Source organism: Protopterus annectens, chromosome 11.part0 (assembly GCF_019279795.1).
Source record: "Protopterus annectens isolate FY-2018-M chromosome 11.part0, PAN1.0, whole genome shotgun sequence".
NCBI classification, from domain to species: Eukaryota; Metazoa; Chordata; order Ceratodontiformes; family Protopteridae; genus Protopterus; species Protopterus annectens.
The window spans coordinates 884,483,238-884,510,347 of NC_056745.1; the positions used below are offsets into that span (position 1 = coordinate 884,483,238).

Here is a 27,110-nt window from a genome sequence, read left to right on the forward strand (position 1 = left end):
TTTATTAAAAGAAAACGTAAAAAACTGAAACAACCCATATTTAAAAAGCCAGTTCATTTCTCAGAGAAGATAAAGACAGTGTAAGAAGGAATAATTTCTGTTGTGTTTTTTTTCACCTTTAGCAGTTTGATACTGTCACAGAATATTACCCCAAAAGACATATTCATCCATTCACATTTATTGATATACCCATTCATAAAAACAGTCATCCGACATGCATAAATATGCAAGCACACACTCATGCATACAAAACCACTTATGCATCATGTCATTCACTCATTCATAAAACACATTTAATCAAACCACACTTCCATTCATATCTGGAAACATAGGAATAACACTAAACAAGCAATCACTGAGACTTATAAAAGGCCTAGTGATATACAGCTATAAGCAGACATAGTTAAAAGTTTTTGCCGCCCTTTACAAGCTTAATAATGCTCATCTCCCAAATCAAGCAAGGCTGTATATGATAACCCTGATATAAATGTATGTCTACTCATCCAATCAAAGACTAGCCTTATAAGCAGACAGAGCAGAACTTTGCATGACCTGTGATGGTAACTTATTCCATAGGTTGGGAATACATTTATTTATGTGAACCCAATCCCTCCAGCAAGTCTAGTTTATTTGTTGGAACAAATTTAGGTCCCTAGAATGGGCGTTTGTAAAGCCACTGGTTTTGCAAACAGGAGATCAAATAGGATTGGGTCTTTCATGGCTGGAAAAGCAAGACAGAGGTCACCTCAGAATAACTGCTTGGCTACTGGGTATAAGGACAATTACGCTAAAATATCAGGATAGTTGAAGGATTTAAGGCCTTTATTATTTTTTTTACTTAAAAATGTTGGGGTCTTTACAGTTGAGCAATATTTTTGGATTTGTACATACCAATGGAGCACTGCGGTCAGTGATGGGTCTGATAAAGGAAAGAGTACAGCAATAAGATGATGTATTTGGATTTTGATAACATTCTCCTGGAAATTAAGTGGGCCAGATACAAGGATTTCCTGATTATTGTGGAAACATGATGACTGAATGAGAGATAGTTGTCCATATATGTATCCAGGTCAGTTATGACCATATCATTTGAAGAGGAGTGCCACTTATAACATATGAGGTGGAAACAGCTTTTTTGCTGAATGCTACTATGCTGCATTTTCTGAATTTAGCCTGAGACCATATTCAGTGGAAAAGGTATATGCATATTACAGCCCTTTCTGTAGTGGTTTAGTACCAGTGAATGAGTGGATAACAGCGCCCAGGTTACAGTCATCAGCAAATGCTATCAACCACACTTCAGGAATATTTGCTTGAATGTCTGCAAAATGAATGCCAAAGAGAAGTGGGACTAGCACTGATCTCTGCTGTACCCCACTAGTGCCTATTTTACATTCAGACAAGAGTATCAGCAACTTTCACTTTTTAGAATTTCTTCAATAGCCAGTTTGAAATCCATCAAACAATGCTGGGGGTTTGCATTAAGTTTGTCTAACTTTTCAATAATGCCAGCATGGTGAACAGTCTCAAAAGCCTTGATAAGATCAAGATAAGCAGTTTGCACAGAGTGACCACTGTCCATGGCCCCACTAAACTTTTCAAAGTTTGCAAGGCTGAAAATACAAGACCTGTTCTTCACAAAACCGAACAGAGTGGGTTCTGGATTAGTTAAGTTGCCCATGACTACATAAATGAGTTTTGCTACAATATACTTCATGGCTTTGTATATAATCTGGTGAGGCTGATGGACCTATAATTACCTGGGTCTGTAGAGAGGCAATCTTTGTGCACAGGAGTCACAGTGGCTGTTTTCTAGGCATCACATATAAACCCTGTGGATAGGCTGAGGTTGAACAGTTTAAAAAGAGGTGTTGTTACTGCATATTTGGCACTGATAAGAAGGCAATCTGGCATGTTATATGGCCTCACAGAGACCATATCTTTGGCCTTTAATAAGGATTCTAAGACTTGTTCCAAGGTGAATAACGGAGAAACTAAATTATCAAGGACAGTGGGTATAACAATGTGGGCAGGTAGTATAACATTAGCACTAAATTTGTTTGCTAATGTATTAGCTTGAAAGATCAGGTTTCATTTAAATGTAGTTTATTAGACAAAAATACAGTGCTCTCTTGCAAAAGTGCAGCCATATTAAAGCAGATGTACATATTCAATTCACATGCAGATTCAATAAAAAAGGAATGTTGCAGTAACCTTCAGTCAAGAATACTTGACTAACAGAATATGCAGTACATTAAGTACAAAGAGGCTTGGGAACCAAAGTTAAAGAGGCATGTAGAAATTTACAGGGTTTTGGTACTATTAAGAGTTACCTCAGACACAGCGAGTCAGTTAGTTAATTCAGACTGATAAGCAGAAAGTCACTGCAGTGTAGCCCACAGAAGTTTGCACAGACACTCGAGAGTGAGTGCAGAAGTTAGGTCAAATATCCAGCACTCCAGAATATTAATTATATTATTCAGGAGAAAAGAAATAATTTTAAGTATAACAAGTGATGAAGCATTATAATTCAATCTATTTCAATTTATCAGCACTATTATTGGACGCAATAAGATATGGCATTCTGAGCACAGAATTATCGGACAGTATAATGAGTGACAAAGCTACGGACATTATAATTCAGTCTATTTTGGTTTATCAGCACTGTGTTTGGAGACAGTAAGACTTGATTTGGATATTGTTGACATCTACCTCTGCTGTATATAATAATACATTCTTAATTGAACTACAGTGCATGCAGACTTTTATTCTGAAGTGTACAAGAATATTTGGCACATAAAGGAGAGAATGGCACCTGTTCAGCATAGTTCTGGGTAATTAAAAGATATAGATGTTCAATCCAGTCTCATTCCAGTTATTTCCAGTTCATTCCAGTATTCTATATCCTTTCAATTCTTACAGGCTATATTATTAGGATTGGAATGTCTGATATTATGGATGAACTCAGTGCATTATTGAACAAATTTCCTGAGATGACAGAAGATTTGTAGTTTCCTTTGGTAGTTGTAGAAACATTAAGTTTGTACTCTGCTATACATTTTCCAATAGTCCTCTTAGGTTCCTTGCTGGCATGTTTCAGTGTGGACTTAAGGTATGGGAATGTGGACATCTTACAACTTTTCATTATTTTTCCTTCTGTTGCCATATGATTTATTAATATAGGAGTTCCATCACAGAGGTTTACTCCCGAATTTACCATTATATATATAGGGAAGAGAGGTATAGACTTTCAGTTTAATTTCTCCAAATCTTTTTGGTTTTCTAACACCATGATGGGAATGGAACCCATTCCTAAGTCAAAGTAAGATTAAAGTTCATGAAATTACTATTGCTTCGTTTTTTTCACAGCTCCTGCAATGTGTCCAGAATTGACTCCTACAATTCATACAGGGTTACATATATCAGTAATGTATCTAAATACAACTGTAAATTCTTTTTTTATGAGACCCATTGCTCCTACTACTATTGGAACTGTCTGAGTATCCTTCTTACAAAATGACCTCAGTTCGGCTTACAAATCCTGGCATTTTATGACTTTGTGTCTCTCTGTACATAAGACACTGTAATCACTGGGTGTAGAAATTTCAGTGATCAATGCCACGTCCGCCTTCTTTTCATGGACTACTATATCTGGTTTTCTCGTACATCTTTTTTGAACTGTTGGTAATGGGTGAGCCCATGTGTTATAAACTTCATCATTTTCTATAAAGTATGGCTCATGTTTCCAATGCTTCTCAGCTATGTCAATATTATAATGTTTGCACAATCCCCAATGCAACAGTCTTTCTGCATTATTATGCCTTTCAGTATACAGACCTACTGCCATTAGTGTATCATGCACCCAGCAACAAGATGTGTGATTGTTTGCCTGTTTCTCTGACATATTCAATGGACTTTGTAAGCCAACAGGTATGTAGTCCACTATCCTAGGCAGCCAATTGTAACCTTTTCCACAAAAATTCAGCAGATAAACCAATAACCAAAATAAACCGACAAGTCCCAAGACCGTTTGACCGTTTATTGAAGTGTTAAGTAATGACAAGAAATGACTTGGCACTTTCACCCATTAACTTCACTGGGCATCATCAGAGTCTTTTTAATTTTAACCTTTTGTCTTTTGGGATAACTTCACCTCTCCTTAACCATTCATATGTTAGATCCTGATCGACATGAGGTTGTTCCAGGAGTTTTCTGTACTTGCAACTATATTTAAGCATTTTCCACATTTCTTGCCTTCTCATCTGATCTTTCACCTTATATTCTTTCTTTTTTTTTTTTTTGGCACATTCAGTTGCTACCTGATTTTTGCCTACTTCTGTTTTTATTTCCATTTCTGCCTGACACAGATATGCCTCTGCTAAACTAAGCAGGGAAGTTATCTTAGACTTCTTCTCCTCATAGGTTCATAGGTGTGTACTAGGCTAATGGCCCTGGAGCCTTTACAAGCCTAGCCCAAAAGAAAAAAAAAAATTGCCCAGGCACCGTGCCACCCGATGTTAGCTCACAGTGCCCCTATCCAGTAGGGCAACTGGAGTGATCCCTGGAGTCAACTTTCTGTTACCCATCCACTCAAGATTTCTCTTGAAGATGGCCAGTGAGGTGCTCTGCTTGACATGAATGGGAAGCTTATTCCAGAGTATATTATAAGATGTCCCATGTAGAAGGACTTTATGACCACAGTGGCAATGTGGTGGTCAAAGGTGAGGTGGCTGTAGAACTGGGTGCCCAGATCTCTTATGGCCCTTCAGTGTTCAGTGGGCTCCCATCAATGTGGTAATTTGTGGAAACTGAGTTTTTTCCAAAGGGGATGATAACGCATTTTTTGGCGTTAAGCTTTAGGCCATGGTTCCAACACCAATCATTGGTCTGAGAGAGGCCCTTTTGTAGGATGTCTGCATCACTTGGGGAGTTGATAATGACTCGTAGCTTGCAGTCATCAGGGAACTTGGTCAGCCAGAGTCCTTCTGTGTTGGCCTGGACTTCTGAGAAGTAGATGTCGAACAGGAGAGGGCCCAGGACCGAGCCCTGTGGGACTCTACTTGTGACTGGTCGACAGTCGTTTTAAAACTCTCACTATGTTTGGATCTTGTGAAGTCAGCAGATATGTATGCAGTCCTAAGACTGCAGATCTATATACATAATTAGTTTCAAGGAGGCCTGTATGTCTTTTAGAACAGGGAATATATAATGTTGGTATGCACTGTTTTTTATAAGTTATTTGATAAGCATTCAGCATTTTTTTTTGTTTTCCTTTCCAACTGATTCATCACCTTTTGGGGGCTAGCCAGTCACCCCAAAACTGCAAACTAAAACAGGAAGAGCAAATTGGTTTATAGCTTGGACTTTGCTTGTAGATGTCAGGGCTATTTTCAATATTAAAGTTAGCCTTCTAAAACATTCTTTACAACATTTTATTAGCAAATTGTTCATCTTTTATTGTTGATCCTCCATCAATTTCCAAATATTTATATACTCCCTACTGCTGAAGTTCCTTTTATCACATTCCTGTCCCAGACTGACATTTTCTTGGTGCTGCAGCTTTCCTGCTTTATAGGTTCTTTTTGCACATTTATCAAAACCAAATTACATTCTAATATCATCTGAGAAAGTTTTAACCACTTGCAGTTTTGCTCTCAGTTCCTCATCTGATGATCTATACAGTTTTAAATCATCCACAAAAAGATCAGGAGTCTTCACACTTTGTTGCTTTCTGAGAGCCAAACTGTAACCATGACCTAATCTGCTTAGTATACAGTTTAATGGGTTAAGAGCAAAACAAAAGAGCAGCGGTGACAGAGTCACCCTGAAATATCCTCCTTTGAATGTTTATCCCTGGGATAATAATTTCCTTTATCATGGCTTAGCATCAAAGTGGTTTGCCACTGTTTCACGGGTACTGTAATGTAATCCATCAATGTAGGTCGTATATCATACATTTGTAAGCACTCTTTTATCCATCAATGTGGAATGCTATCAAATGCTTTTTTTGTAGTGTATCCATGCCATACTTAGATACTTCCCCTTTTTACAACTCTCCATAATGACTTTATTTAACAAAAAAAAAATCTATTCACTTGATCGACCTGATATTTCGAATTTAGCAATGTCACTTTTATATAATGTCAAACATCATCATCTCGACTTCTGCAGTCCAACAAATTCAGAATGTTAGGAGGTGACGTCAGACCCTCAGGAAGTTGTGCTGAAGCTGGCATATGAATTGCATGTCTACAGCACAAGTTTTTACAGTTTTGCAGGGGGTCAAGCCTCCCTGCACCTCCAATGTAGGGGGCTGCACCCCCACACCCCCTGGAAATTATATATTCCAACTCCGAGATCACACTACAGTAAGGAAAAGGGTAAATTTCCCAATGTCCATTGTAGTGCAATCTGTTATCAGAATGTCAAATGCACATTAGCGAATGTACACTACCATTCATTAATGTGCATTTGAACATTTTCAGAACGGCATTACGGAAAAGATGCATTCGACCATTCCAGTTTCGCACTTCGATAGCAAATCATTTATACATCATTGGAAGGCAAGTTACTGGTCTACGGCTTTTAGGATACCTTACAGTTTCACTCTTCAGGAGAGTATCATTTTTCCTGTTGTTAACCAGGTTGGTGACTGTTCTTGGTGCACATATAAATAGTTCTTACTCAGGGATAAATCTTCATGTAAAGATGTTAATACTTTTAGACAAAAGTTAGGAACTATATCTGGGCTTGGGGTTTTCTATTTAGGTGCTTTTCTTAATTTTGTTTCAATTTCACTGGCAATTACTTCATCCCATTTCATATTATGTACATCTGAACTTCTTATTCTTTCTTTTACTACTACTACTGTGCAGTCAACATCTTTGTTATGTTCCATAGGATTTTCAGATACTTTTCCAAAACTTGTCTATTTCTTCTTTTTGTGTGTTTCTATTCTTTTTGCCTTGTTTCCCAATTCTCTAAAAAAAACTTTTTTTAGTCATCAGTAAATTGCTTATTTTGTACTTTTCCTTTACATTTATCTGCATATCAATTCTGCCTGTGCTGATATCTTGTTTATTATTTGCAACAGTATACAAAACATCCTGGTCTGTTCTGATATTGTGCGTTGCTTTTATCATGTCTACCTTTCTGAATAGTTTTTTTTTTATTGGTTCCCTCTTCTGTATTCTTCTAACAGCAATACTTGTTGTCTTAGTTGCTTTATAGTTTTCTCTATTCGATACTTTCATAATGACATTTGATTTATCCCCTTCCTTTCCCTTACTGTCTAGTGTTTTTGTGGTAAGACTATATCTGGTATTAATTTAGCTGCACAGTAATATATCCTATTTAATTCTGTTATACCACATGCATTTCTATAAACGGTCTTCATTACCGTGTTCATTTGCTTTATCAAACTTCTACCATTTTTATCAACTTTCTGTAATCTATTTCTTTCACTGATTTTAATACAGGTTCATAGGTGTTACTAGGCTAAAAACCACAAGGGCCTTTTTAAGCCTAGTTATGCATCCCAAATCTCTGGCAAGTTCTGGTACCCTTGACAAGTGCAAGCAAGGGCTTGGAAGAATTAGCATTTACAAGCAGGGGCCTGGGAGATGAACCATTTATAGGCCGTTTGTGTCCATTAGAGACATAGGTGCCAAATCAGGGGTGAATTTCCTGTTCCCCAACCAACTGTCCAAGTTACACTTGAATTGAGTTAGGGAGGAACTCTGCTTCACATGCATGGGGAGCCTGTTCTAGAGATGGGGTAGTCTCTGGGATACATACCTGTCTTTCCAGCAGGTTCTATTTATATCACAGGCAAAGATAAGTGTTTCTGATAATGACCTGTATGCTAGGCATAGATCTCTCCTCAACAGCCTGTAGATGATAGACTACAGGGATAGGGCCTTGAGGTGGACTGCATAGGACATGTTACATCCACCCTGTATTCTTTTACTGAGGAACCTCTATGGATGCTCCAATTGTTGGATATGCCTGGTTAGGTTCATATCAAAGGGGGCACTGTACTCAATGATAGGTCTGATGAATTCTGAATACAGTGGAACAATAACTTCCTTAGACCTAGATGCCACACCTTTGTTCATAAGTTGCGCAACATAGAATGATTTCCTCACTGCTGTACACATGTGATGGTCAAAGGCTACATTACTGTCTGTGTGTATGTGTCCCTAAGTAACTGACTATTGGGTCAGCTCTAAGGGGTGTGTTGTCAATATGATTGTTACCAGGGGTGGATGACTTCCCAAAGGATACTATTATGCACTTCCTGGAATTTAGTTTTAGTCCATGGCTCTGACACCAGTTGTTTGTCTGTGTCAGCCACTCCTGGAGAACATTTGTGTCAGTGTGGGATTCAATGACAGCTATTAATTTGCAATCATCTGCAAATTTAGTGAACTAGAAGACATTGATATTGGCCTTGACTTCAGAGAAGTAAATGACAAAAAAGGAGCAGTCCCAGGACCGATCCTTGAGGGACTCCACTTGTGACTGGCTTCTTTGTAGAGGTGGACTCCCCAATTCTAACTTCTTGGGTCCAGCCTGTGAGCCAGTTGGCTATCCACAGAGTGACATGAGGGTTTGTACCTAACTTCTTGAGTGGAGTGTTGTGACAAATGCCTTGGTCAGGTCAAGGTAAGTAGTGTGAACCATTCTGCCCTCATCCATTGCTTTGGTGACCTTCTCAAAGAAGTCCACCAGGCTGAGTAGGCATGACCTGTCCTTGACAAAACAAAACTGGGTTCGGTCCAGTTTCTGGAGGTTTACTATTTCATTATTAATCACTTCCATGAAAATTCTTTCCGTGGCTTTGCATATGAGACTAGTGAGACTTGTGGGATTGTAGTGTCCAGTGTCTGTAGATGACCCACCTTTGTGCAGAGGGATGACTGTTGCTGCTCTTCGTGAGGCACAAAGCCTGTTTGGAGGCTACAGTTAAATATCAATTGCAGATGGCATGATAGGTCATGTTTCAAGCTATTTAGAAGGCATCCTGCGATACTGTCTGGGCCCATTGATGCAGTGTTCTTGGCCTTAGAGACAGCATAAAGGACCTTTTCCCTAGTAATAGCAGGGAGAGTTATATTTGATGGTATTTCCTAAGGGGAGGTTAAGGGGAGAGAGGGGTAAAGTTGGAACTGAATTTGTCAGGTTTGCTATATCTTCTGGCTCAGTATAGGTGGCTCTATTTACAATGAGTGCTGCCCACAATAGTGTACTGCCTTTGAGGTTGCAGAAACAGCTAAAGAATGGCTTGTGGTTGTCCTTGGAGACCAAATTTACCTCAGATTTGGCTTTGGTAGACTTTATTTGTCCTCTGAGTTGTTTGTTTACTTTGATGAGAGTGCTTTTTATCCTGTTGGGTGCAGCACCTCCTAATTTTTGCCACAATTTTCTTCCTTCTGTTATACAACCTACTGATTTTGTGAATCCACCAAGGTGGATTGTTTTTCTGAGTTAGTTCTGTACTTCTTCCTGGTGGGTTTTGCTGCCTCTATGCAGCTAGTAACATGCTTGTATAGGATTTCAGTACAATAGTTCTGCATAGGCAGCAGTGTTCTCATGGTTTATGGGAGCTTGAAATTTTGTCAGGTTATCACTTAATAGCAGGAAGTTAGCCTTAGAGTTGTTCCTGAATATTCCAGGGTTAGCTGGGGGTCCAAGTTTTATTTTTACTTCAAAGGAAACCATTTTGTGGCCTGACCTTACCAGGGAAGACATTCTACTTGAGGATGTGCAGCAGTCTCCCATATTAGTTAGGACTAGATCCAGTACGGCTGCACCCCTGGTTGGTGTACTGACAATCTGGTCTAGGGAGTTGCTGTTTACAAAATCCAGGAATCTCTGTGGCTGTACATTTGATGTTGTACAGGATTCCCAACTAATATTGGGGTAATTAAAGTCACCCATAAATATGGTATTGGGTTGGATGGTGAGTATTTCCAATAAATTTAAATAAGGGGTATGGGTTTCCTGAGTCACAGACAGGGACCTACAGCTGGCAAGGAAGTGGTACTGGACTTTGCCTATGGTGATTTGAACATAGAGACGCTCAAGTGCATTGTCCTGTTTTCTCCAACCTTGAGGTATATTTACTTTTGATGTAAATACAGACACTTCCACCTTTAGTCCCTGTCTGTGTAGTAGCTGGTCTAAATGTGTAAAATATATTATAACCTTGCACTGTTGGTGTGCTCTCTGCATCTTTACAGCATATCTCAGTGACCACACAGATGGCAGCATTCTCTAGGGTGAAGGCAGCTTCTAGAAAGTGGAGGTTTTTGTTCGGACTCCTAGCATTGAACAGTAATACCTTTAGATTTTCTTTGTTTTGGTTTGCTATGATGGAAGTTCTTTCAGTTTAGCATTACCTAAAAAAGGCACTATGGGGAAAGAGAATGTTTTAGTGAATATGCAAAAGCTTACACCGGAGAGGTGCAGACCATCCATGGCAAAGCAACAAGGTCTGTTGACCATCTCCTTCCATACTGACAAATATTATACCCCCTTAGAATGACACCAGAAACTATGCCAATTATTAAAGTCATCTTTTGTTCATATTGTAGCATCATCCTTGGAGAAGTTAAAATGCTGCCCAGTGCTAGGCTCATACCAGGATGGGACACATATTCCAAGAGCTCCATGATGTCTCTCTTCATATAGTCTAGGGAGGTACATCTCAGGTCATTTATACCCACATGGACTATGACTGAGTCATACTGGTACTTGTGGTCCAATGACCTTAGTCTGTGTGTAATGTGGTAGATCATAGCCCCTGATAATCAACTAACTGACTGTGACTTTTTCCTTACTCAGCCTGGTGAGAGGGACATCAGCGTATCTCACAATGGAGTCTCCAGTGACAAGAATGTTGGATTGTGTGGTGGTTTGCCTTACGGGCTTAGAAGTAGAGGCTCCATGACATGTGGCTGTATGTGCTGTCATGGGTGTTGTTTTTAAAGAGTTCTGCTGAGGGTATTTATTATGTGTACTTTGTCTAGGAGGTCTTTGGGGTTTAGGAAGGTTACATTTAAGCACCTCAGCATATGTTGGTCTATATGTCTGCTTTAAATTCTGTGTGAGTGGTGCAGCATGTGTACTACTGTTAACCTTTACTGACATCAAGAGTACTTTCACGTGAGAGCTTTGCCTTCAGTGACATTGTGCAAACACATCTCTCGCATACAATATCAGTTTAAGAATTAACTGGTTGTCAGTAAACATGAAGCAATTTCTACATTGCCTCAGGATGCCCATATCTACCAAATTGGTAAGGGAGACAGAGAAAAATTCATATCCATGGCAACAGATCCTTTTTTATTGATTAAACAGTTGGAGTGAGAGTATAAAGCAATGTCACAAGTATATGGTTTGCAACTCTGGGGACAATGCTTTTCACTGCAAACTAGTTGTCCTGTGTGCAACTAGGTATTGGTGAAATTTCAATTGTGCTTTTACAGGAAAAATGTCACACAAGGTGTCTGTGTCTTTACAGGGCACTACCAAATGCTTGAGGGGAAACTAATAAGTAGACCTGATGATTTATGAATAAAGTGATTGGGCAGATATTCTGAAGTTGGAAACAAATTAAGCAGTACTTACTGAAAATGAAGAATTAGCTTGTCAAGAATGATGGAAAGAGGGAAGCCGCGTGAATGGCTACTACTAGTGCTGGTCTCACCATAGCTTCTCTATGCTGTGACACAATACTCCTTTGCTTCTTCTCTCACCAGAAGCAACATATTAGCACCAATACCAAGATAAGAAGCAGCCACAGCTTGTTTGGTGATCCACAGTCTTGTCCCAGATGATGTAAGGGTCTGAAGGCTTGTTGCAGCCCTAAGTGTCATGTTTAATCATACCCTCACCTCAGGCTTCGTGCCCACTGAGTGGCACACAGCTACGGTGATCCCATTCCACAAGGGGGGATCCACCTTGGATCCCCGGGAACTACCGCCCCATCAGTCTGACAAGTCTGATCTGCAAGGCCATGGAACGTATTATCATGGAACGTATTATCATGGAACTTATAAACAAAGACATTGGCAACCTTAAAACACTGGACCCCACCCAGTTTGGGTTTGTAAAGGGCCGATCTTGTCTCCTGAACCTTATTGACTTTTTCGAATCAGTCTCCAGAGCTGTGGACAAGGGTAAGGCAGTCCACACAGCCTATCTGGACCTTGCCAAGGCCTTTGACACCATCCCCCACTCTGGAATCATAGATAAACTTACTAAGCTGGGCATTAATCCCTACATCACTCGATGAGTTACCAACTGGCTTACTGACAGAACCCACTTTGTAAAAGTAGCTGACTCCAAATCCAGCTCCAGACAAGTGACAAGTGGAGTACTTCAGGGTTCAGTCCTGGGTCTTGTCTTGTTTGGCATCTACTTCTCTGAAGTACAGGCCAACACTAAGGGAATCTGGCTAACAAAGTTCGCAGATGACTGCAAACTGGGAGCCATTATTGAATCCCCAAATGATGTGGATACTCTACAAAAGGGCCTTACAGAAACAGATGCTTGGTGCCAGAGCCATGGGCTCAAGCTCAATGCCAAGAAATGTATAGTTATCCCCTTTGGGAAAAAACATGTACCCGTGAATTATCACACAGGTGGCAGTACACTAAACACCGAAAGTGTCATAAGAGACTTAGGGACACAGGTGGACAGTGGTCTCACCTTCAATAACCACATCGCCACAACAGTCAGGAAATCCTTCTATGTGGCACACCTCATCACTAAGGGCTTTTCATCCAGAAAAAAGGAGGTCATTATCTCACTGTACTCATCCCTCATTAGACCCATTATAGAATACAATGCCCCATTTGGTATGTACCTCTCAAGACATCTGCAACAACTGGAAAGGCCGCAGAAATACCTCACTAAAAGAATCACAGGTCTAAAGCAGATGCCCTATGCTGACTGCCTTAAAAAACTCCAGCGATACTCTGTCGCATATCGTCTACTCCGAGGCAATCTCTGCTTAACATACAAGGCCATGTCAAACCCGGAGCTGTTGGACATGCTACACTTAAAGAAATCCCAATCCCTCAGAGCCACACACTCCAGAGATCTAAATCTTGTCATCACAATAAACAAAACATGCTGGAGGGATAGGTTCCTGACCCAGAGACTCCCCAGACTCTGGAATAGACTGCCCATACATGTCAAGCAGAGCACCTCTTTGGCCCTCTTCAAAAGGAACCTTGATGATTGGATGGGAGAAAGGAAATTCACCCCTGGGATCACGTCAGTCGCCCTACTAGACAGGGGTCCAGGGAAGTAAATAGTGTGGGAAGAAATAGCCAGGGAATTGTTACGGCTAGGCTTGTATGGGCCCTAGGGCCGATAGCCTAGTACCAACCTATGAACCTATGAGCAGACCAATCAGGAACGTCAAACAGACACTCACTGCCCAACTAGAAACAGTGAGGAATCAATCCACTCTGCTCCTTCTTTCAACAGGTGCAAAATATAAACACAAATTTCAAGCTGGCACCTATGAAGCAGTATTAGGCTTTCTGGTGATCATCAGTTTCCAAGAAATAATGTCCCTGTGTTCCTTCTCTCACCAGCAGCAAAACCGAATCACTAATCCCAAAATGACTACTGAGAGGCAGAATGTGGGCTCTCCAAAAATTGGTGGTCTTGAAGTAGATGTTGCAGATTTTAAAGGTAAGATGGAAAATAAGTTAAGATCCTAACAGCTGCAGTGTTCACTAAGCAGTTAAGATATGAAAAAGGGGATACGTTAAGCTTTAGCTATCTAAGTGGAGAGACAGTAATTTTAAAAGAGCAATATATTGGAAGGGGGAGGGAAATTTGTATTCTGGTTCTATAGAATACAGTGGGATGGCCAATAAATTTAAACAATTGAAAGGGAGTGACTTGAACGGGGAGAGGGAAAGAGATGTGTGGTCAAATTAACATAAGGGATAGGCAACTAGAAAGACAGTTGAGTTTAAAAAGATGACAGCACTAGGGTGGGTGGGTGGGAGAGAAAAACTTAATTTGTGTGTCATTCACAAGAGACACAGCTGTGGTCTCTTTCCTAGTTTAAATATGCAATTAAAAGCAGAACACAAATGAAACACAGTGTAAAGAAAACAAATCATAATATGCAAAATAGAAGAAGGCAATAAAGTAATAGAAAATACAAGAAAGCAAAACCAAAATAACCTTTCCCTCACAGCAAATCTTCCCTTACATTATTTTCTTCCAAAGTAAGGGCACATTCTTTCTTCTCCATTTCCTGTGGGCATTCTACAGAAGTTCCAGAACATCTTCCTGTGACATTCTCTTCAGCTTCATCCTGTATCATTTGTTGCTCTTTCATATGGGAACTCACTGGCCTATCACTCCACAACACTGACTGAGTCAGAGTTGCTAGTTTTCTGTTTCTTCCCTTGCTTTGCAGCTCCAACTGAACTTTTGTACCAGTTTCATACTGAAGGCTCCAAAGTACCTTTATATGGCAATTGCTCAGATGCTTCTCCTTAGTTTGGGACTCATTGTTCTATCATGCTGTGATGTTATTGGAGGTAATCCATAACTTCAGTTTCTATATCTTTAACTTCTCTATCACTAATCCCCTTTTCTGCTTTCCCCTTTGTTTTCTTATTTTTGTATTGTAAAATATTCCATATCCAGATGCCTTTGCCTGCATCTTTCTTCAAATATCTTTGGTGTTGCTTTTTTGCATTGATTAGTTTTGCTTTCTCGTTTGCATATATATTTCAAAATATTAAATCTTATTTTCTTTCCCATGTTCATATTTCTTTTTCAGATGTCTCCTGCTCCTCTTGTTTCTCCTTACTTGGGGGACTCATTGTTCCATCATGCTGTGACATAACCTTTGTTAGACTTTCGACACTAAATCCTTCACTTCGCAGGTATTCTATAACTTCACCTTCTTTTTTAACTTCTGATTTACTAATCATCTGTTGTCTGTTCCCTTTTATAATCTTATTTTTTGTATTGTGAACTTTTCCATATCTGGGTGTCTTTGCCTGTATTTCTCTTTGAATATCTTTAGAGCTGCTTTTCTGTACTAATTAATTTGGCTTTCACCTTGGCATAAATAGTGCATTTTATTAGATCTATTTTTCTTTCCCATGTCCATGTTTCTTTTTATACCGTTCAAAAATCTCTAGATTTTGTTCTCTATATTTTTGCTCTTCCTCAAGTCTCTTCTTTTTCAAAATGTCCCAAAGTTTCTTGTTCTATATAATGTTTTTCATGAATCGATTGTTATTAATGAACCCAAATTTGCATTTGATGGTTTTGACAGTTTTTCTTTACAAGTATTTTTCTTTCATCTAATTTCTCTCAATCTTTTTTGCATATCTTCTGTTTGAAAATTCTGGGCTTCTTGCATAATAATAACAATACATAATTTCTTTCTTATCCTCCATAATCCACTCTATCATCTTTATGGCTCTTTTTTAGCCTGTCAGTTTTTGTGGACTACTACTTTCCTATGAAGATGTTTAGATGCTGCTACAAACTAGAGATGAATATGGTAGCCCCCTGGGTGTACCCATTTGCACAGGACTGTTTAGAAATTTGCATAGATCTTCTACAAGATTAAGTAGGTTTGCCTTGGAGAATTCTCCAAAGATGGTTTAATTTTATGGTGGGGAACTACTACTATTAAACCTGACAGAGACAGCAACTAATATGTGGTCAAATTTAACCAGGAATGAGATCTGTGGGGGAATACGGGTGGGGGGGGGGGTGCCTAAGCTGAAAAAGAACAAGTCAAGGTTATTAGAGCTTTTGTCTAATGAAGTTTGCTATTTGAGACAAATGAAAAGCGCTTAATAGTAAATAGAGAACACGTTCTATATCCATCACCGTTATTTATTTGGTTTTAGTTATATGGTTTGTGCACATTTTTTGGTTCATTTATCAGAGTTTTTAGTGGATAGTTTTACAACTTGCTCTAGTGCACTGGTATTGATAGTCTAGTAAACATTAAGCATATCTATGTTTAGAGTTATAAGTGTACCAGTCAATAGTTGGGTAACTGAAGTCCCCTAGCAAGAAACTATTTGTTTTGATAATTAACTCCTCTATGGTGTTAAAGTAATTTCCATGATCTTTAGGGGACACTGATGGTGATCTGCAGCTAGTAGTAAAGTAATAGTTGTATTTATTATGGTGACTGAGATCTCCAGGAAACTATAGCTGTGAAAGTAAACATCTAACAGTAGATGTTTGAATAACTGCTGAAGTAGCCTTAGCTATATGGATTATATTCTGCAAATGATAAAACAGCCGGTTGGGTCTATGTTCGCATATTGAAAAAACATTACAGCGAATGGCTACTAATTGAACATTAAACAGAGAAAGTTTAATGTTCTGAAAAAGCTGAACAATGAAAAATAATGGCCACAGCTGGCCAACATTGGGAATGTAACCAACCAAGGGGGGAGGTTGCAAACCCATACCCACCTATCTATATATACCAACTCCAACATCACACTACAGTAGGGAATAGAGAAAATTTGAAACATTTCCCTTCACTTAACTTCTGCATCACAGTACTTCCTGGTTGTTGGCCAACTATGGCCATTCAGTGAATTATTTTTTGCTGTTGAGCATGTTCGGAATGTTAAACTTTCACTGTTTAATGTTCGATTTGTAGCCGTTTGCTATGTTTTTTTCAATAAGCAAACATAGACCCCAGCTGGTCAGCTTCCAAAGCTTCAGGGCACCTTTCATGTGTCCAAACTATCAGGCAGCTCAAGCTGAGCTGAATAAAACACAAGTTTGTGAGGCAAGTCCTTCAAAGCTTTCCTGCCAACAGAGAAAGAGGGAAAGTGAACCCTGAAAGGGCAATGCTAGGAGGAAAAAAATATATAACCACACCATAGCATATTCAACACACACAAAAACAAGGAGGATGGAGGGAGCAATTACTGCAGTAGTGATCATTGAAACATATACTGTTATGGTAATTTTGCTTACACAACCAAACTATTTTCATCATATGATCCTGAGCTAAATGGGTAGATCACCCTAGCTTACTACATTTGGGACGTGGAAGGAGAATAGATCAGGATCCCCTGGAGACAGTTCCTTGCAAAGCCTGATCTAGACCTAGAGAAGGAATCAATCTGATAATGCTTTGTAAAAGTATTTACAGAGGACCAAGATACAGCTTCTACAATACTTCTAGAATCTAAACCTTTTCCAAAAGCCAAAGATGAAGCCACTGCCATGGTAGAGTGGGTCTTGACCCTGCCTGGAATAGTTTTGTTGTGGTGCATATAACAAAATGTAAAAGCCTTAGTCTGTTTTGTCATAGGTTGCCCCTTCTTCTTAACATCACAAGAAATGAACAATTGATCTGAAAATCTGAAAGATTTAGTTCGGTCAAGATAGTAACCAAGTTGTCTGTGGACATCAAGGTATGGAGTATCCCTTCTCCTTCATTTTTAGGTTCAGGAAAGAAAATGGGGAGATAAATAGTTTTTTCTTGGAGGCATTTTATGCAAAAAAAAAAAAACACCTTTCAAAAACATTTTGACATTAGAATGCAATGCACAGAGATACCTTACTTAAATGCTACAAGGCCTAAAAACAACATGTCCTACACTGAACGACTGAAAGCCATGTTACTATATTCAATATCCTACAGACTGCCAAGAGGTGACCTGTGTCTGGCATACAAGACATCCTCTGACCAAATACTGATGGATTTACTGCACATCAGCAAGTCAAATGCCATTAGAGATACTCGATCTAAGAATCAAAATCTCTTCTGCAACATCAACAGAATGGTTTGGAGGGACAGGTATATCTCGCAGAAGATACTGCTGCTCTGGAATAGACTCCCCATCCACACAAAATAAAGTTCATCCCAGTCCATTTTCAAGCACAACTTAGTACTATTAATGGAAAGAGGCAGCTCCTACATGCTTTCTCCCAAGCATGGGGTCCCCTCAAATTATCTATTGCATGATGCTAGTTATTCTCATTAGGGATAATATATAAATATCATCCATGGGATAAGTAAGGCAAATCTCTAACCAAATGGCATAGGTTAATTAGCACACAAAAAGGGAAACTGGCTAGTCTTAAAATAGCCCACAAGGGCAGCCAACCTACTACTTACCTATGAACCTACAAGAGGAGGATCCATGGGTAGGCATACTGAAATGGCCAATAAATGGACCTTGACAGAGGAGTAAGAAAGGCTGCAGGATAGTAAATCACACAAATATTGTAAAACTAGAGAACAACTAGCCCTGGGTGGGTGCTGATTATTTTGTTGGCACCAACTATAAAACCGTTTCCATTTGTTAATATATGATTTTTTAGTAGCAGGCTTTCTTGCCTCCATTAGTACCTGTTGCATGTCCTCAGTAAACAGGTGCCTAAAAGGAATTAAGACCCTGTCATCCAGGCAGTCAACTGAAGTTGATTGGTGTTGGGGTGGACAAAACACCCCTGTTCTTGTGTGAGTAGTTCCAGTCTCTGAGGCAGCCTGTGGTAATTGCTCCTGGCCATTTTCAAAAGAAGGGAGAACCATGGTTGTCTGAATCAGTTGGGAGTCACCACAATGATCTTGGGAGATTCCTTCTAAATCTTCAGAAGTACCTTGGATACTAGTGGAAAGGGTAGAAAAACTTAGAGGAACATTCTTCTCCAAAGAAAAGGCAGCATTTTTTTCCAGGCTTTCTTGTATGCAGTCTTGAAGCAGAATCTTGCCAGCTGATTGTTCAGAGAAGAGGCAAAGAGGTCTACTTGAACTCCCCACAGATGGATCAAATATTGGAAAACTCTCTGATCCAGTTTGCATTCATGAGGATCTGTCCTTGTCCTGTTCAGCTTGTCTGCCACACAGTTTTGTTCTGACGGAATGTAGGATGCCTGCAGAGTGAGTGTGTGTTATGAAACTACATCCTAAGCTAAAATGGCTAGTGTGCAGAGGGGGTATGACCTGTTTCACCTAGCTTGCCGATGCAACACATGACTGTGGTATTGTCTGTAACAACTTGAAGAGGTCTCAGGGACCAAAGATGGTTTAGAGTTGAGAGCCTTGATCAGGGCAAGCATCTCTTTTAGGTTTATGTGCTTGCACCCAATCTTCGTGTGCTACAAACCTTGAACTTTTCTCTCTCCTGAAACTGCTCCGCAAGCAAAGTCTGAGGCATCTGTGGTAACTGACAGCTTTGGAACAGATACGGAAAAGGGGAGACCTGAATTTAGGGGTATCTGTTGTCTCCACCAAGTAACTTCTCTTCTGACAAACTTTGGCAGAGAGATCTCAAAAGACAAGTGGTGCTGATGCTGGGCCCAAAGAGACTTCAGATACCACTGTTCTCATGTGGAGTCTCACCAGAAGTACCATGATCAATATGATGAACATCTCCGAGTTACTTTTGTGGGTAATTTGACATGAGGTGATGGTGTTTCTGACAAATACAGATATCCCCTGCAATTACTAGGGCATGAAGGCTTGATGGACACTAAAACCCTGGTACACAGGGACTGCTGCCTTTGCACTGAAACCTTTTCCTCAGTAACTATACAGATATGAATGTGTCTGAGTTGCAGAAAAGCCTCAGGTTCAGGCATCTTTCTGTTTAGACACATAGCACGGAGTACTGCCCACCATGACGTTGCCCAAATATAATGAACATATCATAACCCCCTCCTATGAAGCGTCTGCAGTATTAAAGTTTTCTCTGTGCTGCAAACATTCCATTAAGTATACTGGCTAAGTTGATTGGACCTTATCAATGACAAATGCAAAACTTGAAAATGCCATCACTTTAGCTAACTGCTGCTTACAAATTATGGACATTTGACATCAAGACTTTAATTATAAGCACTTAAATTGGGATGCGGCTTTAATATGAAGACAGCTGTATACAGCTTTACGTACATGTGTACACAGACTCATGCATGCACAAGCACGTATGCAAGTGCATGCACACAGACAGATGCGGACACACACACACACACACGTGCGCTTGTGGCATGTACACCTATGGGCAAGCTAGACAGCTGTCAATTAGCCTATAACACATCTTTGGGATACATGAGGAAACTGCATGTATGGCAGAAAACTGTACAGGCATCCAGAGGTTGGGCAGAATGTACCCTAGCCAAGAACAAAACTGGAGAAACAAGCACTGTGATACAGAAACGTGAACGCCTGTGCCACTATTTTTTAATGTATGTGTTTATTATTTAATCCATGTTTCCTTAAAAATGAACCAGGCAAGTGGATATTCTGCATCTCTTTCATCCATTTACAAAAAAGTAAAGCATTTCAAAATCACCTCTGTTTCTAGGAAAGCATATGTGAATAGAAAAAAAGAACAGAAGATTAAAAGGAATATTAAACTTGTTTTGATCAAATGTGCACAAAAAATTATTAGTGTTTGCAAATAAGCAAAAAGTCCTCATATTAAAAACAAATGTGAATAAATCCAAAATAAAAATATAGTAATATATTCAAATATGTAATCTATTTAGCAAATGACAATGTACAAATTCAGTAGAATTTTTTTTACCATTTAAAACTGATTTTACTAACAAAGAACCATAAAATATTTTACCTTGATCTTGTTTCTATAAATGGCAGTGTTTGTGCAGTTCAAGAAGACTGTAGTGCATAAAAAACAGTATGTAAAAGGTATGTGGAAACATAGGTGATGTTTCCCTCGTAGAGTTTGACCTTGGAAACTCACCAGTGACTGTAGATTTATGTTCAAAAGGACCAACTGCACTCAGTGGAAATATTCTGACATTTTCATTCGACTCATTGTTTGTCATTCATATTTGTTTTGTGTGTGCGTGTGCATGTGTGTGTGTGTGTGTGTGTGTGTGTGTGTGTGTGTGTGTGTGTGTGTGTGTGTGTGTGTGTGCATGCGTGTGTGTGTATGTCTACGCATGGTGATTTACGCTGCCTGTTTAAAACTATAAAACTACTATCCACCACAGTCAAATGCTTTTTTTCTGTCTCGTCTAAAATGCAAGTTACTGGATTGTGGCAGTCTTCACTGTTGTCCTCATTTCACTGCAACAGCATCAATGCAAGAGTACCTCCATCAAAAGCAGTTTCAGCAGCACTTCCTTCTGAGACAACTAATCCCAGTACAATGAAGACGCAAAGTACATGCTGTCTACTTAAGAATTAAGATAGAATTTTACATGTCAGTTATTTTTCTTAGATCTTCTACACTGGCAACAGTCAGCTATTACATATACAAATATCCCATTGTTCCTGTTGGTTATTTGATATGCAATGACTTGCATACATTCCACTGCCTAACAAAGAAATAAAAAGCAGATCTACAGCCTGGTAGATGAAAGGAGACATAATATTAGTGAAAAATAATAATGGGTGGTTAAGTGAGCCTTAATAAACGATTCAAGTACAGCTGGCTTACACCACAGTAAAGCAGTTAAGTTTGTTCTGTTTCAACTCAAAGACTTTAATCCTGAACAAGAAAAAAAAAGTCTACACTCAAGACTTGCTGTTGATACATATCTTCCATATAAAATGAAACATAAAGCAGGTAATTCATATAAATCAAACATAGTCTCATCATGATACTCAATTCCAGCTTCCTACAACTAATAATCTTATATTTTTCTAATATTTTCTATAACTAATATTCTACTATTTTCCATCCATTAAATTATTACTGGTTTTGAAGATGTGGTGTAGTACTTACTGTTAAATACAGATAACAACCCTTTCCTTCATACACATTCTTAAATAAAGTAGGACTCATTTATTGGTAGGGAAAATGATAATTGCACAGTATTCTTCATTTAGGAAAACCTGTTTTGCTTATCCTGGGAAAAGCTCTAGCACAAACAGAATTTTAGTTTGCATTTTCATCTGTCTTTGAGCCAATATGATCACTGTTGACAAATAATTCTACAGCAATTAAAAAGTCCAACTGAACTCCAGATTTGATCCTTTCTTACCACCCTTTTATTCCTATATCATCGTTCAAAGTCCCACACAATTTTTCAAAACGAACCCTGATGACAATAAAAATAAAAATCAAACTACACCTACAGCCCAAACAAATATACATAGACCTCTCCAATAACTCACCTCAGTTTCAAAAAACCCAGCGAACAATTACCACACTACAAACCACGAAAACTGTGAATCTCAAAATTAAAGCAAACAGAAAGTTAGCAAGATGGTCACTGACTGTGAGTGGTCATGTCTGCATGCTACCTAATCCTGCACAATACAGTGAGCTGTAGTATGAGTCCAATGTGCAAAACAATTAGATATTTTGCTTCCTGGCCATTACTCAAAGGCTTCTTTCTCTAATAGTGCATCTGTGGAAGGCTACAAATTTCATAAAACAAACAGTGTGCAAACTTAGTTGGGATGACATTTTGACTTTAAGACAAAACCTCAAGAGAGTGTTTCCTATAATATCCAAAAATAACATAGGGAGGATGACCACAATCATAGAGATACACAGGAACAAACATCCCACATCTTCCAAATCTGTTTTTTGTCATCTGATGACGATAATAATAACTAACTAAATAAATAATAATGATAACAACAACAAACATTTTATTGGACAGACCAAGAAGAGTGCTACATACATGTGGGCATGGAAGGAAGAGAACAATTTATTTATTAATAATGAACACCTCTACTACCTGGAACTTCAAGCCTTTAACATCCTTGCTACGTCAAAAAATGAATTAACATCTTTATGTAACTCAATCTGCAACTTAGAAACAGGTACTGCTGCTAAGTAAAACTCACTGTAGTGTTCGGAATCTCACAAAGCAGAATATCTAGTCACTATAATAAAACAGTGCAAGGAGAAATACTCATCATTAGAGGAGAACTATCCAAGTAAAAACTAGTCAAGGCAGTTCAAGGAATTTTTTTCCATGTACCTGCTCACCTTATGTTGCAGACAGAGCACCCATCTTTGTCCCAAGTCACACACACACATGCACACATACACATTTTTTATATACAGTACAATTGAGAAGGCGATTTGCCGTAATGGTAGATGTTTGAGTAGACCACTTTTTGCACTATTCTTAACAACTGGGACTTCCCCCACAAAAGCCCAGTCAATCTGGGCAGCCTTCCAAAGCTCAAGATCCTTCTCCCTCAATGCATACATCTACCATAGGCATGTGCCAGCATTGCAGTATAACAGCTACATACATCCACACAATTTGCAGAGCTTTCTTGCCATGATAAAGAATGTGATTGATTAGAACACTAGAATAACTTCGGAGAAAAGGCCAGAAAGACTGAGATAAAAATATTAAATGCAGGGTGATTTTTGTGAATACAGGAACTTTAGGGTGAGAGAAGGAAAAAAGTTAGTGAATACCCCACCCCAGCCACAAGGTAAAACTTCAATTGCATACCCCTAGAGGTGAGGGAGAAACAGTGTAGGTAATAGTGATCTATTTGAACATCTACTATTATGGCAAGTTTCCTACACATTTGCACTATGTTCTTCATTAGATCACTGTTGCACTACTCTTAACGACTATTATGGCTCTTAGAGCTTGATCAAACTGGGAGGAAGAGGAAGGGGGCACACCCTCCAAATTTAGGATGCCATTAAGGACACAGCAAATCCAGTTCTTCCTCTAGATTGAATGTCTAGTTTATAGTGTTTACTGAAGTTGTGGAGTAAGGACCAAGTGACTGCTTTGAGAATGTTTTAGTCTACCCCTTGCGCGAAAGCTCACAAAGTAGCTATTTGCTCTTGTAGAGTGGGTTTTAACTATTCCTGTTAACTGTTTGTCATGATTTGTACAAGAGAAGAAAACTGCTTTGCTTTCCAGATGGAAATAGTTTACTGTTTTATCTCCAGTAAAAGAGACAGTTTGTCAGATTTTCTTGGGTCTTTGTTTTTTCCACATAAAACTTAAGTGGTCTGCAAACATTTGAAGAATGGAAAAATCTTTCTCCCATGTTTTGAGGGTTTGGAAAGAAAAAAAAGAAAGCAGGTAGGGGGATGGTATGATTAATAGTGAATTCAGAAACAGCTTTAGGCAAGAAATTAAGATAATTTGAAGTCTTACTGTATCATAATGAAAAAAAATGGAGGAATGCATGAAAAGGTCTGTAACTTAGAAACTCTTCCAGCTAAGGTTAAGGCTACCAGTAAGACAGCTTTCTAAGTTAAACACTTCAAAAAAGAATTAACAGTTGGCTCATAAGGAGGAAGAGTTAGACTTTCTTATACACATAGTTCAATTCCCAAGGAGGGGTCAATGTTTCCTTTGGAGGTTTAATGTGGAAAGTGCCCTTAAGAAACAGTTTAACCTGATTACAGTAAGACAAAGGAGGAGTCAGTGGCAAGCAAACAAAATAGCTGAAAGTTGTATCTTGACAGAAGTGTAAAATAAGATGGATTTAAGCAACTCACAGCGATATTGAAGAAACACAGGGAGCCCTACTCTACGGGTCCTGTCCTCTATTGTGACAGAGAGAAAATCCCTTTTCACTTTGTAATACCAGACCTTCTGGACTTAGGTTTTCTAGTCTCTCTGAAAATTTACAGGATGTCTTGAGAGAACTGATGCCTAAAAAGAACTAAAATCCTATCACCCTGACTGTAAGCTGTTCTGTAGATTTTGATGTCCTTGACCTGAGTATGTAAATTCACCAAGAGAGGAAGAATCTGGGAATGACCCCTGAGCAATTTATTGAGAAGTGAGAACTAATGTCTGCAAATCCCATGATAAACCCCACATTTATGAATAACCTGCATAAACGCAAGTCAAACCGTACCAGAAATACAATGTCTAGGGACCTAGATTTTGGCTGTTACTTAAACTGAACATGCTGGAAAGACAGATATGTGTCCCAGAGAATGTCCCCTCCTATGAAACAGGCTTGCCATCCACGCATATCTGTGTTAGTATATTATCCATTTTAAACACAGCCTAGACCAGTGGATGGGGAATTGGAAATTTACACTGGGCCTGGCACCCATGTCCCTTATAGAAAGAAATAGCTTATAAATTCCTATCCCTCAATGTCCTGTTTGGATACAGAAAGTCACTATTCTTTTGGGAAGAGTTGACTAGGCTTAGAAAGGCCCCCTCAAGTAGTTAGCCTAGTAAAAATGTATGAATCTATGAATGTTGTCTTGGCCAAAAGCAGTATTCTTGGATTGCCCCTTTTTATCTTTTGAAGCACTTTATGAACCAGAGAAAAAGGTGGAAGTATGTACAGAAACTTTCCCTTCCGGTTATCAAAAAGGCATCTATTGCCTATACTTATTTAAAAGGAGTTCTGGAGCAAAATAGACTCAGTTACCTATTTTGTATTGATGCAAAGTAGTTTATTTAAGGAATTCTGAACGGAAAGGTAAGTTAAGGAAGACACTCTTTTGTTTAATATCTATTTGTGAAGGTCTGTGCTGGACATGCTTAGAGAATCTATCACTGGGTTCAAATGGGAGGCAAAGTAGATTCCATGCAGATAGAGACTATAGTGAATGACCACTTCCCAAGCTGTCATGTCTTGTTTAGTCTGCAGAGGGGTAAGACTTTGTCCCATCTTTATCCTACCTTGTTTGTGTACCACATAACTGTGGTATTGTCTTGTCACTACTAGCAGCAGTACCAGCTGTCCACAGTTAGTGAAGAACTTTGAAATCACTGATTATAACCATCATCTCTTTGATATTGATTTGACTTTATTTCCCGAACTCTGACTTCTTGGAAGCAAGCTCACCATGTAAAGTCTAAAGCAGCTGTTGCAATGCTGTGTATTGACAGAGGTTGCACAAAGGAGACTCCAGGACTGGAGTTTATTTGGCCTTGTAGTGCAAGTCTTGAATGAATAACTGAAATTGTGTTGATTAAGACAGTTCAAATGCTGAGTCCACTCTGACCTGAGATAACACTAGATTTTCCTCATATGGAGTCTGAAATGGGGAACCACAAGAACAGTTAAAGCCGTGAACCGCAGGGCTTTTCAAAATTCTCTGCTAAGGCAGACTTCTGTTTTGCCTGCTTTTGAAGGAAGCATTTGTATGCTTTTAATGGAAGAAAAGGCTGTCTGTAATGTCATATCAATCAAGCAACCTCGGCAGAACACACTGGAGGAAGGTATTAGAAGACACACATAGAACTTCACACTCTTTAGTACCTGTGAACTGGTTGCTTGACTCAGGCAAGCACCTAACTAAAGAACCTGCAAAAAGAACTTGCAAAAAAAGGATATAGCCAGAGTCCAGCACTTTGTGAATACTCTTGATGCTGTAAGAAAGCCCAATAGGCAAAGAAGTAAACAAAGAATCTTAAACTATTTTCTTTGAGTTTTGTGAACGAAATTGTGCAAGCAAGCATCTTTTAAATCCAGAGTTACCAAGAAAGCATATAGGTGCAGGAAATAGAGCTTAGAGGATAAGCATTCTGAAGTGAGAAAACCTAAGAAAGGTGTTGAGTCTGGCTAGGTTTAGAATCGGCCTCCAGTCTGTTTCGTTCTTAGGGAGTAGAAATAGTTATGATTGACATTATTTTTCTCATAGGTGTGGAGATACTGCATTTATCACTCCCGGTAGAAGAAGGTTTAAAATAATAGCGGGCATAAGATGTTCCTGATTTTTCAGAACTTGAGAAATGTCTGAGAAGCAATTCTGAATCTCACTGAAGATTGTAACCTCTTTTATGATGCCTGACACCCAGGAATCTGAAGCGATTGTCCCCATAATATTAGACCAAGATAAAGTTTGTCAGCAATTCTGGGGGAAAAGGATAACTGGTTGGTCTTGGGGATGAGAAAGGGGATGGTAGAAGATGGAAGGATAAAATTAGTTATTCTGTTATTCCTGTTGCCCTGTAACCCATTCTCCCGCGTCTTTGTGTCCCATTGCCAATTTTATTAAATTTGTTTTTTGCATGGTTTACGTAGGTAAGATTTAGATTGCTTCACTTTATTTCTCTCATCCATCTTTTTAAAGACTTTAGCTAACCGACCCCCAAATAGGAAATCTTTATCCAGAAGATAATTTATCAATTGAGGCTTGATGTCCTCTAGTAAGGGTTGAAGTCTTAACTATGCATATCTACAGATA

General features: G+C 39.0%; 1 protein-coding gene across 1 annotated transcript in view; it reads right to left on the bottom strand.

The window, feature by feature from the left end:
• Nucleotides 1-27,110, bottom strand: part of PPM1H (protein phosphatase, Mg2+/Mn2+ dependent 1H) — a 1,767,842-nt gene that overhangs the window by 1,112,646 nt on the left and 628,086 nt on the right. The gene's annotated exons all lie outside the window — the stretch shown is intronic.